General features: G+C 41.2%; 1 pseudogene; it reads left to right on the top strand.

Moving 5' to 3' along the window:
* The first annotated feature begins 13,981 nt into the window (after positions 1-13,981).
* LOC141371756 (transcription factor BTF3 pseudogene) lies at positions 13,982-14,509 on the top strand (annotated as a pseudogene).
* The last annotated feature ends 461 nt before the right edge of the window (positions 14,510-14,970 follow it).

Below are 14,970 nucleotides of genomic sequence, written 5' to 3'. Positions count from 1 at the left end.
TGAGCAGTAAGGGCAAAGACCCTCGCCAGATCTAAAATCCTGGCTCTGTAGATCTGAAGACAAGTTTGACCTGGGCAAGGAGCTGGTGGTGGAAACAAGGAGGGGGTAGAAGTTTGAGACATAATGTGAGCCAGCCCTCACTGTTATGCCTGACCCAACTGCTTCACAGGCCCCAGCCTGTTTTCCCAGCCTTGTCCCAGCTGAGTCATCCCTACCCTCACCTGCTCTCCTCTGCTGATTAGGAGCATGTTGGAGCACCAGATGGTGAGATTTATTGTGTAGAACAGGCAGACCAAGACCTGGGTTTCCTGAGACCAGAAACTTATAAAATTGTGGCAGGGAGGGGGTTGTGTGTTGGGGGGAGTGGTCTTTAAGCCAAAAAAAAAAAAAAAAAAGCAAAAACAAAATTAAGGAACAGGACCTGAAGCTTCAGTCTCCCTGCCTCTTCTGGGGGCAGGATCCCCCTGTCAGGGGCAGTGGGCAACCAGAAAGTGCAAGCTCCCTAGCTAGACAGGAAGTATTGCAATTTGTTTCCAGAGTCATTCATTTAGGTCTCATGACAATTCTTCACAGCGGGAAAAATTTACTCCTGGTTGATATTTTTAAAATCTTTTCGTCTAAAGCGGCTCGGTGAGCTTGCCAGGCTAGCAGCTCCGTGAAATCCCAAAAGACCCCAAGTAAAATAAGGGAATTGGGTTGCAAGATCTCTGGAGTGTACTGCTGACTCACATGTCAGAACTCTGGGCCTTTTAGACACCTTCCGGCAGGTGCCGGAAGTGATGCCCCAGCCGATTCTAATCATCCCAACGATGGCACCACTACCCGAGCTGTGGCGTTGTCTATCCTGCACTCCATCTGCTCTCCCCACCCAATTAGGACATTCAGGAGAAGGCTGTGGAAGGGCCATTTCAAAACAAACATCATGCCACGGTTCTCTTCCAGTTTCAGGGCTGCATTCTCTCCTCAGCTGCAGATTTGCCCCTGAGATAAGAGCTCTCCAAGCACATTTTTTGGATGGCAAAACTTTCTGTGCCCCCTTCCTTTGCTTTGAACTTTTCTTCCCTCAGATCTAGGCTGCAAGCAGGGAGCCAGAAAGTTGAGGACAGAATATCAACTCTATTCAGGCTAGAGTAGCTTTACATGAAAAAGACATTAGCCAACAGGTCAAACATCCTTGCCTCCTATCCTCCCTCTACCCCCAGATTATGAGACTCCATAGGAACCCATCTGTCCCGACCTGAGAATCCATCTGCCTTGGATACCTTGGGACTATCCAGAAGGATGCCTGGCTTTATCCTGACAAGCCAACTCTCCTTCCCTCCAGAGAGAATGGTGGGGTTGTGCCATGGGTTCCTCCCAGCAGCCACACTGCACCATGGAGACCCATTTTCCGCAGAAACTATTAAAGCATCTCTGGCGATGCTATGATAATCTTATTACCCTCAAATTGCTACACCACAGTACACCCTCTCCCGAAGAACAGGAAGGGAGGTGACTCAAGGTTGTAAAAGCTGCATGAAAACACAAAGCACTCAGAATTCAGGCATGGAATGGCATTCCAGAAAGCACTGAGTTAGCTTTCTCTAGGTCTCTGTTCCCTTGCTATCCAACACGGGTGCATATTCCTGCACGTATTCAGTGGCAAAACTAATTAAAACGATTGGAAATTGCTTTGCAAACATAAACGTGAAGCCCGCATGTTTCCCTCCCAGGCTGTTGCATTAGGTGAGTCTATATAAAGTTACCTCATTTGCTTTCACCAATAAGAGAGCAGTAGGGAGTTATTCACTAGTTCATGTGGTTCTTCATGATTGCTCTGAAGAATTACTTAAATGACTTCAAGATAGGGTACCAAAGACTGTCTGGGGAAAGGTAAGGTAATTTTTCTTCGATTAATGCAAGCAGTATATCTTCTGAAAAAGGCCTGTAAAAGATTACCATAGAATTTATCATCCAAACCGGGACTCTTGAGAGTGAAAGGAGGACCTATTAATAATTACACCAAACCACAGAAACAAGCCAGGTCTATCCAAAAGAATGTTTATTCCTGAAGTAGAGGCCTTAGAGCTCTCAAGTGAGATCCACAACCAAGAGCGACATTTGAAAAATCTCTTAAGTCATCATTTTAATAAATAGTTCTGCCAAGTTAAGGCTGAGCTAATTTCTCATTCTCTTCAAAGAGTCCCCCTGTTACCTACTAGCTTGTCAGAAGCCTGTGCTGACTTGCAATGGGAGTTATATCCAGTATCAACTCAGGACTGAGCAGGTATCTGGAAGTAGGCAACCATTTTCACATTATTTGGAGAGAGGTCAAGATGGATTCTGTATGGAAAGTGCTTGAAATGAATACACTTAAGTCTATGAGAATTTTGATGTTGGATTTTTTACTCAGAAAGAGAAACTATAATGGGATATTTACTGGTTATCATCAGAAATTGATTGCAGGTGAGTTTTTGAACCCACCATTTAGTTTGGACCAAGAAAAGCAGATTATGCCCTAAACCATTTTCAGCAGTAGATTTATTACCAGCTAAACTTATATGCTAAAGCTGCACACATTTAATTTGCTTTCAACAGACAGGGCTGCAATGGGATTCATTTTCCTCCTAACCCACCCAATATGGACGAGTATAAATGGGCTATGGAATGGCCAAAAGGCAAGCATCTGGGGATGCAGAATGAAATGATTCAATATGACTCAGAGTTTCAGCTTCCTTGTATTGAATGCCTACCATGCACCAAGCCCTTTATCTTAACTTATTTAACCTTCACAACCAAATTGTTGTAGGTATCCCCACTTTGTAACGAGGAAAATGGGGATCAGAGAATTTAAATAATTTGCCCAAAGTGACAGAATGAAAATTGTAACTCATGATTCCTAAATTCCTCCTTTTGCTACTCTACACACTCCTGTAGCATGAAGTAAAATCGAGATCCAGACTTTTCCAGCTTTGTTTCTGCTCTTATACCAGATATCGAGGCTATAAAAAAGGGGGGGAGGGATGATTCTATATCTGTTTTACAAAGTCCTAAGTATGGAGGGAAACATCCAATAAAGGAGGAAAAGAAAAATGCATGCTTCAAACATGAAAGGGTACATGACATTCTCCCTCACCAAGTCAGGCAAAAAGGCAGCACTCCATTTGGATGACATGCTATCCATTTGTGGGAGTGATCTGATCCAGCAAATGTAGAGAACATAAAACAAGGAGTCTACTTCTGATGCTCTTGGAGAAGGCTACAGTTTAATAATACTCAGGATCTCTTAGGAGTGAACCCCCAGCCCATAACAAGTGGGGATACAGGGACTGGTATGCCTCACTCAGAGGATAACTCCAGAAAATTACCAACAGAGTATCGATCAAAGAATATTTATGTGCAAAGCACCATGACAGAATTTTTCTGAGGGGCAGGATCAGGAGTGGAGTCTCGGATTTATCTACAAGAATGTCCCTACCATGAAAACTTACCATTTACATCGACGTGGATGGAACTGGAGGGTGTTACGCTGAGTGAAATAAGTCAATCAGAGAAAGACAATGATCATATGGTTTCACTCATCTGAGGAATATAAGAAACAGCACAGAGGATCATAGGTGAAGGGAAGGAAAATGGAATGGGAAGAAATCAGAGAGGGAGACAAACCATGAGAGACTCTTTTTTTTTTTTAAGATTTTATTTATTTATTTGACAGAGAGAGACAACAAGAGAGGGAACATAAGCTGGGGGAGTGGGAGAGGGAGAAGCAGGCTTCCCGCTAAGCAGGGAGCTGGATGCGGGACTCAACCTCAAGACCCTGGGACCATGACCTGAGCCGAAGGCAGGTGCTTAATGACTGAGCCACCCAGGCGCCCCCCGCCCCCAGTGAAATACCCTTAACTATGGAGAGAAACTGAGGGTTGCTGGAAGGGAGGTGGTAGGGGGGATGGGGTAACTGGGTGACAGGCATTAAAGAGGGCACGTGATGTGATAAGCACTGGGTGTTATACACAACTGATGAATTACTGAACTCTACACCTGAAACTAATGATGTACTATATGTTGGCTAATTGAATTAAAAAAAAAAAATGTCCCTACCATCAACATGTTTGCACTTTGGTTAGAGTGTTGGTCAGCAGGTACACACATGGCCTTCTACCTCCCCCTTCTGCCCCCTTCCCAGATCCCTTCACTGGCTCTTTCCTTTCTCTGCTGCCCACCACTCAAGTGTGCTAGTCTCCATCTGTGGGGTCCTGCCTTTCCCTGCCTGAGCTCATCCACGTCTGTGGCAACGGAGCAAACAAGGCTATGGATTCAACTCTACAATCAGGCCCACTTGCCTTGCTTTCACATTTGAGCTTCACCATCAACCAGCTGTAGGACTTCCATAAAGAAATGTAGCTTTTTGTAAACCTGTCTCTTCAGGTGTAAAATGAGGATAATCATTTCCACCTCCTACAGTTTTTAGGACACCTGTATTGAAATTAGGCAGTGATGTGCCTCGCCTTGTGTTTGGCCCAGGATATGCACTGGAAAGCAAATGTTGTTAAACTATCAAACGTCTGCTGGTGACTTCTAGCTCTGTGTTTGGGACTTCAACCTTACTCCTGAATTCCATACCCTATTCCAACGGCCTCTGGGGCATTTCTACCAGGCTCTCTGGGAGATGTGTCAAGTGCAGCATATGCAAAAATGAACACATTATCTACCCTAACAGACTTGTTCCTTTTCCTGTATTCCTGGTTTTGATCAGTGGTTCCACCCTCACCAAAGTCTACCAAGCCTGAAAACTCAGTCACACTTGACTCCTCCCTCTGAATTACCCACACATCCCATCATCTGGGTCCTCTGATTCTATCTCGGACAAATTCCTGAGTGCATTTCCTCCACTCCATTCTGTTAGAACACAGAGGTGAATATCTATTCAATATTATTTTTTTAAGTAGGTTTTTTAAAGATTTTTATTTATTTAACAGAGAGAGAGAGCACAAGTAGGCATAGCGGTAGGCAGAGGGAGAGGGAGAAGCAGGCTCTCCTCTGAGCAGGCAGCCCAATGCGGAACTCGATCTCAGGACCCTGGGATCATGACCTGAGCTGAAGGTAGTCACTTAACCGACTGAGCCACCCGGGCGCCCCTCTATTCAATATTATTGAGGGCAAAGGATTTTTAAGCATTATGCAAAAGGCAGAAATCATAAAAGGAAAAGCATTTTAAATGTATATATATTAAAAATTACCAGAGGCAAGACAAATGATAAATGCAAACTGAGGAAAAATTTGCAACTTTTAAGACAGGCAAAAAGGGAATATAGTTTATATATAAAAAGCTCTTGTAAATTATTTTAAAACATGCAACTAAAGGGACAGGGATATAAATAAACCACCACACAAGAAAAATGAAAAGCCAGTAGTAATAGAAGTAGGAAAATTAAACAATGAGATACCATTTTTCACTTTTCAAACAGACAAATATGTTTTAATACTAAAAATACCCAGTATTGACAAAGATGCAAAGAAATGGACATGATCATATGATCGTGGTCGGGCTATAATTTGAGAAAAAGCTGTTGGAGGGAAATGTGGTTATATGTATCAAAAACCTTTGACCGAATGATGTCATTTGTATGAATTTATGATAATGAAATCATTAGAGGTTTGTACATATTTAACTTCACAAATGTATATTACAGTGTTGCTTATCATAGAACAAAATGGGAACTTCCTGTGTATCAGGTTAAATATCATAATGGCATAAATATATAATGGCACATTATACAACCTTTATAAAAATGAGGTAAAAGAAAAATACTGAATGACTTGGAAAGGTGTTCATCATATTTTTCACAATATTTTAAAACTGGAAAAAAATATAAAATGTTATAATACCCCATTTGGCATATCTATCTAGTTTCCATTTTACGTATATGCATAAATACACACAAAGAAAGTATGGAAAATTATCTATTTATTATCAGAGATTATCTCTGGATGATGAGGTTACTGCTTTGCTGTATTACATTTTTTCTACCTTTCTGTATATTTTTTTACAGGGAACATTATTGATTTCAAAGGAAGAAAAAAAATTTTTTTAAATGAATGTACACTGATTGGGTCTTGGAGCAGTTTGGCCAGCAGCCTCATCCGAGGCTCCAGCCATCATTGTGTAACAGTGTTTTCTAGGCCTCTCCACCAGGTGCTCAGAATCAGTATTTTAGGTTTCCGTCTTTTTCCAGCCAACCTTTCTCATCCTGATTCCACTGATCTTATCAGTGCTGAGATGTCTGCCCTCCCAGGGGAACCATGGCACCGTGTCATGGGTGGTACTATCAGGCCCACACTCTAGAACGTCAGACAGGGTCCCCACACTGTCCTGGAGCCCCCGCCCCCAGCAGCCCAGGCTCTGCTCGCAGGGCAGTGATGGAAGCCGTCCCCATAGGCTCCACGTGCCTGAAAGGAGGCATCATCTTTCCCCTAAAGAGAGGGTCCTCCCCAACCTACATATCCTCCTCGTCTCCTTCCTGCCCATGTCCTGCTTTTCCACTTGGACACCAGTTTGCTGATTCTTCCCTCCCATATCCCTCCCATTCACCCTGTGCTTTCCATTTCAGTCCCTCTTGACATCCCATCAAGTGGCTGCTTCCTCAGGAAATCTCCCTGGCTCTGTTTCCCCTTCTTAGACCTGTCACCATTCCGAGATCACTCTTATTCAGAAATATTTTTTTCCAGTAGGGCACGCCTCTACTCACAACCTCTGAGCTGATTTTATGTTTGAGAGAAATAAATTCGGTCTTATTTAACCCCTCCTGAGTGGTTTTCAGTTCTATGCAACCAAACCAAATCCTAAATGATAAACCTCTTGACTTCCAGCAAGGTCTTCTCCTTCCTAGCACACCTATGTAACAGCAGCATGTAGGTATGCTGTTCCTTACTCTGTCCTACCAGAATTATTTTGGGAGATTTCCTTCCAATCTATCCTACTGATCATATATTTTACCAGCACCTGGCACAGTACCTGCCACGTCACACCCATGGGCTCTAGACGAGGTCTGTCTTCTTTCAGACCGGGCTGCATTTACTGTCCTGGCTTGCACAGACAGTAAAGGTTTGAATGACAATGGAAAATATGAACCACGTGAGACCATATCTTACTGCCAACCACTTTGAGCCCTGGATGCAATAAGCTGCTTGTTTTTTTTTTCTACAAGGAACTTACTTGAGCATTGCTGCTGGCACCCACAGAAAGCAAAGAGAAGGGGGGTGGGGGGTCCCATGACGGCTAGACTAGAAGTTTTAAGGGCTGTGTTCCATTTTTGACTCTGCCACTAACTCCCAGGTCGGCCTGGTCGCTTTACCCCACACCATCAGACCCTCTTTGAATACCTTCTCTAAATTGATGACCTTCTCAAAGACAATCTGGCCATATACAGTAAGAGTCTTGAAAAATAGGCATAATTATGCAACAAATAGTAAATGCCCTTTAACCAGTTGTTCCTCTTTTAAGAATCCATCCTAAAAAATAATCAGTCTTTCAAAGACTTATGCACAAGATTTTTAGTAGCAACCTGAGTACCAATCAATAGAAAATTGGTTAAAAAGACAATGTCATAACCATAAAATTTAATATTTGATAGCTATTAAATATCACATTTGTAAAAAATATTTAGTGCCATGTAATGTTTTGGATATTATTTGGAAAAAAGCAAACTATGAAATTATATACGAAGCACATCTACGTTATCATCTGTCTCTTCACTACCCTCCTGGGAGATTCCCAGGTGTAATCTGAAACCAGCCTCCATCCTTGGAGGGCAGGAAGAGAGTAATAGAGGCAGGCCACTCCAGGTTGGTAGGTGGCTGTTCTAATAAGCAAAGGGAACTTATGTATAAGGCTGGTCTTGGGTGGCAACAAGACAAATGGATCCCCACACCTGTCCTCCAAATCTTAAGAGTATATGAAGAGGCCCTAACTGGGCTCAGTCAGGTATACTGTGCAGTTGTTCTCAACACCATATAATAACTATCTCAAGGCTATGCCCCTGGAGCAGCCTCTGAGAGCAGGAGAGGCAAGCAGAACACACATTCTCAGGCTGCGGTGGGGGCTGGGGGCTCCAAGTGGCCAGTGATATTCCCCCAACATCATCCCAATCTTGCAAACATATGTGCATGATTATATGTATAGCTGGCAGGAACCTTACCGAAATACTACTTATTTTTATTTACTCTTAGCATTTTGAAATTTTACAGTAATACACCTTTGTTGAAGTCACTAAGTAATCTCATGCCCTTCATTTTGGCAGCAGCATTTTTGTAATATTTCTTTGATAACTTGAACTTTTTTATCTTTTTGCAGTATCTTGAATTTTCTTTAATCTAATTCTAAACTACCATTATTAAGATTTTTTTTTTTAAATGTTTCATTCTTTTTGTTTCTTTATCTTACTTTCTGGAAGACTTGCTCAACTTGCTTTTCCAAGTGTTCCACTGAAAGTTTTTTTATTAGCCACCACTTTTTTTTAAATGTGACAGCTTCTGAAAACATAAATATACATCTTGATCAATAAGTTCTCTTTGTTGATTTTTGTGAACAATTTCATAGCAGCTTCCTAAACATTATTAGAAGATTTACCAGCTCTCCCTACCCCGAACCTACCACATTGGAAGTGTTTAGCCCTGGAATTATATGATGCCTATAGATTTGCAAGCTCTGACAATCCCTAGCCTCAGCAATAACCTAGGAGTTTTGTGAAAGAGGTAAAAGATGGCCACTGGGGAGCAGGAATTCTTAAATTGCTTTGATCGACACTGGAGGACCCTTTCGTTGAACTAAACTCACTTTGGGGCAAGCTAAGAGGCAGGGAAAATAACTAGTTTTTGCTGTTTTCTCCCCAGTTATCTAATAGCCCTCTTTATTTCAGAAGTTTGGGCTAGGAAGAACTCAAAGGAAAGACAAAATGTGGGCAAAGAGGAAGAAGGAAAGTGTGTTTTTATTGTTGTTCTTAAAAAAAAAAAAGCCTCTTGGCTCTGGTCCATTTAGACTCCAGTCTACCCATTAAAGGGGTTTGGAAATATCTTTCTGTTGATAAGGGTTTGGACCTCAGATTTTGTCAGCAGCTGGGTACCTGGATCAGAAGCCGGCCTCCCTCAGCCAGTTCCCCTTGGAGCAGAGATACTTAGCTAGACAGCTGGGATCACATGCCCTAGGTAAGGCCTACTGTTACACAAGCTGGCCTATATTACAGGGAATAGAGCCACAAGGAGGATCAGAGGCCTCCCAGACATGTCTGCTGGGCTTCTCGAGGCTGGTAATTCCATGATAAATAAGAAAAGAAAAGAAAGGAAGAGAAAAGAAAAGAAAAGAAAAGAAAAAAGAAAAGGGAAGGGAAGAGAAGAGAAGAGAAAAGGCAAGGCAAGAAAAAGGTGTCAGGTTCCTAGGTTGTTGGGTACCAGAAGGCTCAGGAAGATCCGGGCTACAGGCACTCACAACTCCAGGACCCAGGAGACTAGTGTTTACAACAGCTATAGAGAGGGAAGAGGGCCTCCTCCACTGAGTTTAGAGCTCCTGGTGACAGCGACTGCTGAGTGGTTTTTGCTGCTGCTTCCTTCATTCAATGAAATAATTCTTTAACGAAGCCTTTATGCCCGACTCATTAAAGTTAAGGTACTCCAAGGCAATCCCATCCAGGCATCTGACCCTAATGAACACATCTTCCAACACTCAGCTGTTCTGGGATAAAATCTGTGCATCTCCAACGAGCACCTCTTGGTTGTGCTGACAGGAGATCCTTCTGGAGGGCAACAGTTCAACCAGCTTAATTACTCCGGAGTCACTCCATGGTACCTTAGTTTACTCTAGGTTATGTATTGTTGTTTTGGTTTAATAAAAGGTTTTAGAGTTTGTTAATTCTCTTCCACTTAGGAAAACTTTACATTGTGAGGAGCTTCTCTTGAGCCCTTTTTAAAGCACTCCCTTTGGAGAATAACCATCAGGAAGCAAGCTCCTGATGCTGCCCCATCTCCACCCCCATCAGGGTCATGGCCTGACAATCCACAGCCTGGTCCTCCAGCTCCTGGTATGCAAGGCTAACATTCTTTCCTACTGATACAGACTCCTGAAGCTCAGCCTGGGGGATTAGACAGCCCCTTGCCCTCCAGAGAAAAGGGCCAAATAAATAATCATTGAAGATGAAAGGGATTTTCACAGTTTCAACTAAGGCTAAGAAGATTACCTGTATTCTAACCCTAATCACAGTGGTAGCTTTATTGCCACCAGGGTTCACGGTGAGGCCACAAGTCACTGGCAGTAAATAGGGGCCTTGGAAGAGCAAGTTATGTATCAATGTGCATTGTCTGCTATTTGCTAATTGGCTAGTGCTGCCTGGCATTTATTATACAGCGAAGTTAGCAGAACTAGGAAAAACAAGAATTGGGACACTGGGCTGAGAGGCATTACCGAAAAGTCTGTAATTATGGGTCCCAGCCAGAGAAGTGACAGCCATCTTGGCTGAGAGAAGGAAACATATATATGTAGCAAATCCCAGGACACACAAGCAGGGAGGTCAGTGGGAACTCTTAACTTTGCATTCGTGGCTCTTCAGATTCCACTAAAAAAAGCAAATTATTTGGTCCAGTCTCAGCTCTATAACTCGCTTGCAGTGTGACCTTGCACTGTCCTTGGATCTCTCTGAGCCTCAGATTCTCTAGCAATAAAATGTGATGAATATTATCCGACTTCCCTCGCTATAAAAATCAAATTGGATAAATGAGCAATTATTTAGGAAATTAAAGAGATCACTATACAAAGGTGAGTTATGATTTCTCAGTACTCCTGTTGCCCACAGCAAAGGAATTCTAATATAAGATGAAATACTAATACTCTACTCTAAGACCTTTATTATAGGGCTAAAAGAACTTTATTGCCCAGGCTATAAACCTAAAAGACCAAAAGAATTCAACCTCCTCTAAGAAAGCGTCACTGAACATGGCCAACTAGAGTGATTCTCTAGCCCCTGTAAAAGTCTGTGACTTTATGCGGCTGTTGCTTCAAGCAGACCTGAGTTTGTACGATCTTGGGGAAGTCACTTAACGATGGGGCTTGGAGTTGCCATGCTGTCCCCATTATGTAATGCAAGCCCATTCTTTTTTATGGGTGAATCATACCATTATCCCCATCTCAGGCTCAGAGGCTAAGTTCCTCCACCAAAGCCACACTACATGTAAATACTTGAATCGGATTTAAGCCCAGAACCATCCAGGTCTGACATATTCATGCTTACCATGAAGCAACGATTCATAATCAGCACATAGTAGATATTTGCTAAGTGTATGCATAGTATGCTGGTTAAGAGTGTGGGTCTGAAAAGAAGAAGATAGCAGGAGGGGAAGAATGAAGGGGGGAAATTGGAGGGGGAGACGAATCATAAGAGACTATGGACTCTGAAAAACAAACTGAGGGTTCTAGAGGGGAGGGAGGTGGGAGGATGGGTTAGCCTGGTGATGGGTATTAAAGAGGGCACATTCTGCATGGAGCACTGGGTGTTATACACAAACAATGAATCATGGGACACAAATCAAAAACTAATAATGTGATGTATGGTGATTAACATAACATAATAATAATTAAAAAAAAAAAAAGAGTGTGGGCCTGGGAGCCAAACTGCCTGGCTTCATTCTGGCTCTGCCATTTATCTGATGTGTGACCAAGAGCAGGATACTTAATCTTTCTGTGCCTCAGTTTCTTCTCCCATAAAATGGAGATAAAAGTAGTGCAACTTTGTCAGGTTGTTCTGAGTACTGAGTTAATACACATAAACATTTAGAGTAAGTGCTTAAAAAATATGATCATTGCTTGGGGCACCTGGGTGGCTCAGTTGGTTAAGCCTCTGCCTCTTGATTTCAGCTCAGGTCATGATCTCAAGGTCCTGGGATCCAGCCCCGAGTCGAGCCCCACAACCAGCCCCACACCCAGCTGGGTGTCGAGCCCTATATGGGGCTCTGCACTCAGTGGGGAATCTGATTGAGGATTCTCTCCCTCCATCTCCCTCTACCCATGCATACTCTCTCTCAAATAAATAAATAAATTTTCAAAAACTATATAATCATTGCTTATTAGCAATAATTTTCTGAACTTCTTCTCACCAATCTGTACTATACATGTATTATTGTCCACTTTATGAAGGAGCAAAATGTAGTCACTAAAAAGAAATAATTTATTTTCTTTCTTTTATTCACCACACTGAGACAAATAAGGATTATTTTAAATGTTTTTAAATTATACATTCACACAAGTACATTTTCAAGAAGTGTGGAAAATATAGAAGGTAGAAAAACTAAATCATTCATAATTTCACCAGCCAACATCTTACTGCATTGTATTTTGTTACTTATGTCTATGTTTATTTCTCTGGAATGTATTTATGTGTAGATATATAAATACAGTTACAACAATATCATACAGGTACCTTAATTTCTTAATTCTAATTGTTTACACAATGGGGATTTCCTTTGTTTCAAACATTATTTCTTCCGGTCATCATCCATTGTCCCTTAAAAGCGTATTTAAGATAACACTCAGCAAATTATCAGTTTTGAACCCAAATAGAGCTTTTTAGTTATAACATCACTACAGTTAATGAGATTTTCCTATTTTTAACCCCATATGTATGAAGTGATATATCACAGGAAATGGCATGTTAAGAAAATATCATTTCCGTTTTCAAAAGATAATAAAACATCTGTGGGTTTTTTTTTTTCCTAAGTGAAATAGGGGGTAATAAAAATAGTCTTCTTGAACTATATGAATTATCTTTCATATATTTTGGGAGTTTATCCAAAATGCAAATTTCACAAAAAAAATCAATGTGGTCTTTGAACATAATTTTTAGCATGTGCAAATGTGCTATATCTAATTATACTTAGCACTTAGCACTTCTTATCTTAAGAGCATCAAAGCATTTCACACATCTTAATAAAGACTCAAAGTTTTTTTTAATTAAAGATTTAAACTGGAGTGATATTCAACAAAGAAAATCTATAAAAATATCCTTTATATGATGCTACATGTAATATATGGTTAGCTTCAATTTCTAGTGTACTAAAATAAAGGCTCTATTTCAAGATGAATATTATAGCAAAGGGAATCAAACAAACCCATATATTCTCATTTTTTACCTATGATAATTACTATTGAGATGAAATAGATTCAAATAGGAACTATTTATCAAGGATAGTCAATTAGGTAAATAAATAGCTTTAAAAACTTTACTAAATCCTCATGCTTTTCTATCTTGCATTTAAAAATATTTGCAATATTTCAGGTACATTTGAAAGAAGATATAATTTTTATTATGATGGTTTATGGTTTGATATGTACTTACATTACCTACTTTATTGGTTATATTTTTAGGTCTTTTTATTCTTGGTATTTTTGTCCTTTTGATCTGCCTTGAATTGCAAAAGGTATATTAAAATAGTCCCTTTACACAATAAATAAATAAAAAATAAACAAATAAATAAATAAAAATAAAATATTTTCCACTGTCGAGCTGCCAATCTTGCATCACTGCGCGTGTGCACCTAATCTCAGCTGGTCTTCCCAAGCCTCCTGAGTGCCAACCCTAGTTCCCCTGCAGATAAGCACACTTATCTGAACTGGGAAGTCAGAGATCTTGCAAGCTGTATGTTGAAAATGGAGAAGCCGTGGGACGTAAGGAGCTCAGGCACTTCAACTTCTAACTGGAATGGAGTAGAGGGATCAGACTTACCTTCCTTCCTGAAACAACAATAAACTGGACAATATATTTAAAACAATGGTTTACAAGGCATTGGATATCAGGCAATGAAGGACAATGATCCCTGAGAGATCAAGGTAAGCTCTAAAACTGCCTCAAGATTTTCCAGGACATGGCTCAGGGATTGGAAAACCAGAGAGGACCCAGCACACTTATCTGAACTGGGAAGTCAGAGATAGGGGTCTGGGGACTAGTCCCATTTCCACTCCAACAAAATGAAAGGCGCTATCATGAACCAGAAGAAACTCGCCAAACTGCAAGCACAGGTGCGCCGTGGTGGGAAAGGAACCACTCACCCAAAAAAGTTGGTTCATAGACTGGCTACAGCAGATGATAAAAAAGTTCAGTTCTTCCTAAAGAAGTTAAGGGTAAACAGTATCTCTTGGTATTGAAGAAGTGAATACATTCCCAAACCAAGGAACAGGATCCACTCTCACAACCCTAAAGTTTGGGCCATCCCTGGCAGGAAGGGTTTCACCATTCCAGGCCATGCTGAGACAGAGCAGCTAATAAACGCTACCCAGTGTCTTCAACCAACTTGGCACAGACAATTTGGCTAGTTTAAGAACACTGGCTGAGGCTCTGCCCAAACAATCTATGGATTGTTTGGAAAAGCACCACTTGCTCCCAGAGAGGAGGAGAAGGAGGATGAAGTTCCAGACCTTGTGGAGAATTTTGATGAAGCTTCCAAGAATGGAGCAAATTGAATTGAGTCAACTTCCGAAGAAGATAAAACTTGAAGAAGTTACTGGGAGTTGCTATTTTATAGTATGATTGATTTTTAAAATTTTGTTCATGGGGGCGCCTGGGTAGCTCAGTTGTTAAGCGTCTGCCTTCGGCTCAGGTCATGATCTCAGGGTCCTGGGATCGAGCCCCGCATTGGGTTCCCTGCTCAGCGGGAAGTCTGCTTCTCCCTCTCCCACTCCCCCTGTTTGTATTCCCCCTCTCACTGTGTCTCTCTCTGTCAAATAAATAAATCTTAAAAAAAAAAATTTTGTTCATGGATCTGATAAAATTTAAATCTCTAATATTTTTAAGCCCTAGTCCCTTGGACACTGTAGCTCTTTCTAGTTTTGGCTTATATGCAATTAATTCTTTTCAGGTAATTAAGCTCAAGAAACCTGGGAGTAAAGGCTTATTTTTTGTTTTCTTTTGTTTTAAATATTTTATTTATTTATTTGACAGAGAGAGAGCATAAGCAGAG

The sequence above is a fragment of the Callorhinus ursinus genome, unplaced genomic scaffold, assembly GCF_003265705.2.
Source record: "Callorhinus ursinus isolate GAN/ISIS: 27379988/994484 unplaced genomic scaffold, GSC_fseal_2.0 scaffold93, whole genome shotgun sequence".
In the NCBI taxonomy this organism is placed as follows: domain Eukaryota; kingdom Metazoa; phylum Chordata; class Mammalia; order Carnivora; family Otariidae; genus Callorhinus; species Callorhinus ursinus.
This window is presented reverse-complemented; position numbering and strand designations above follow the sequence as displayed.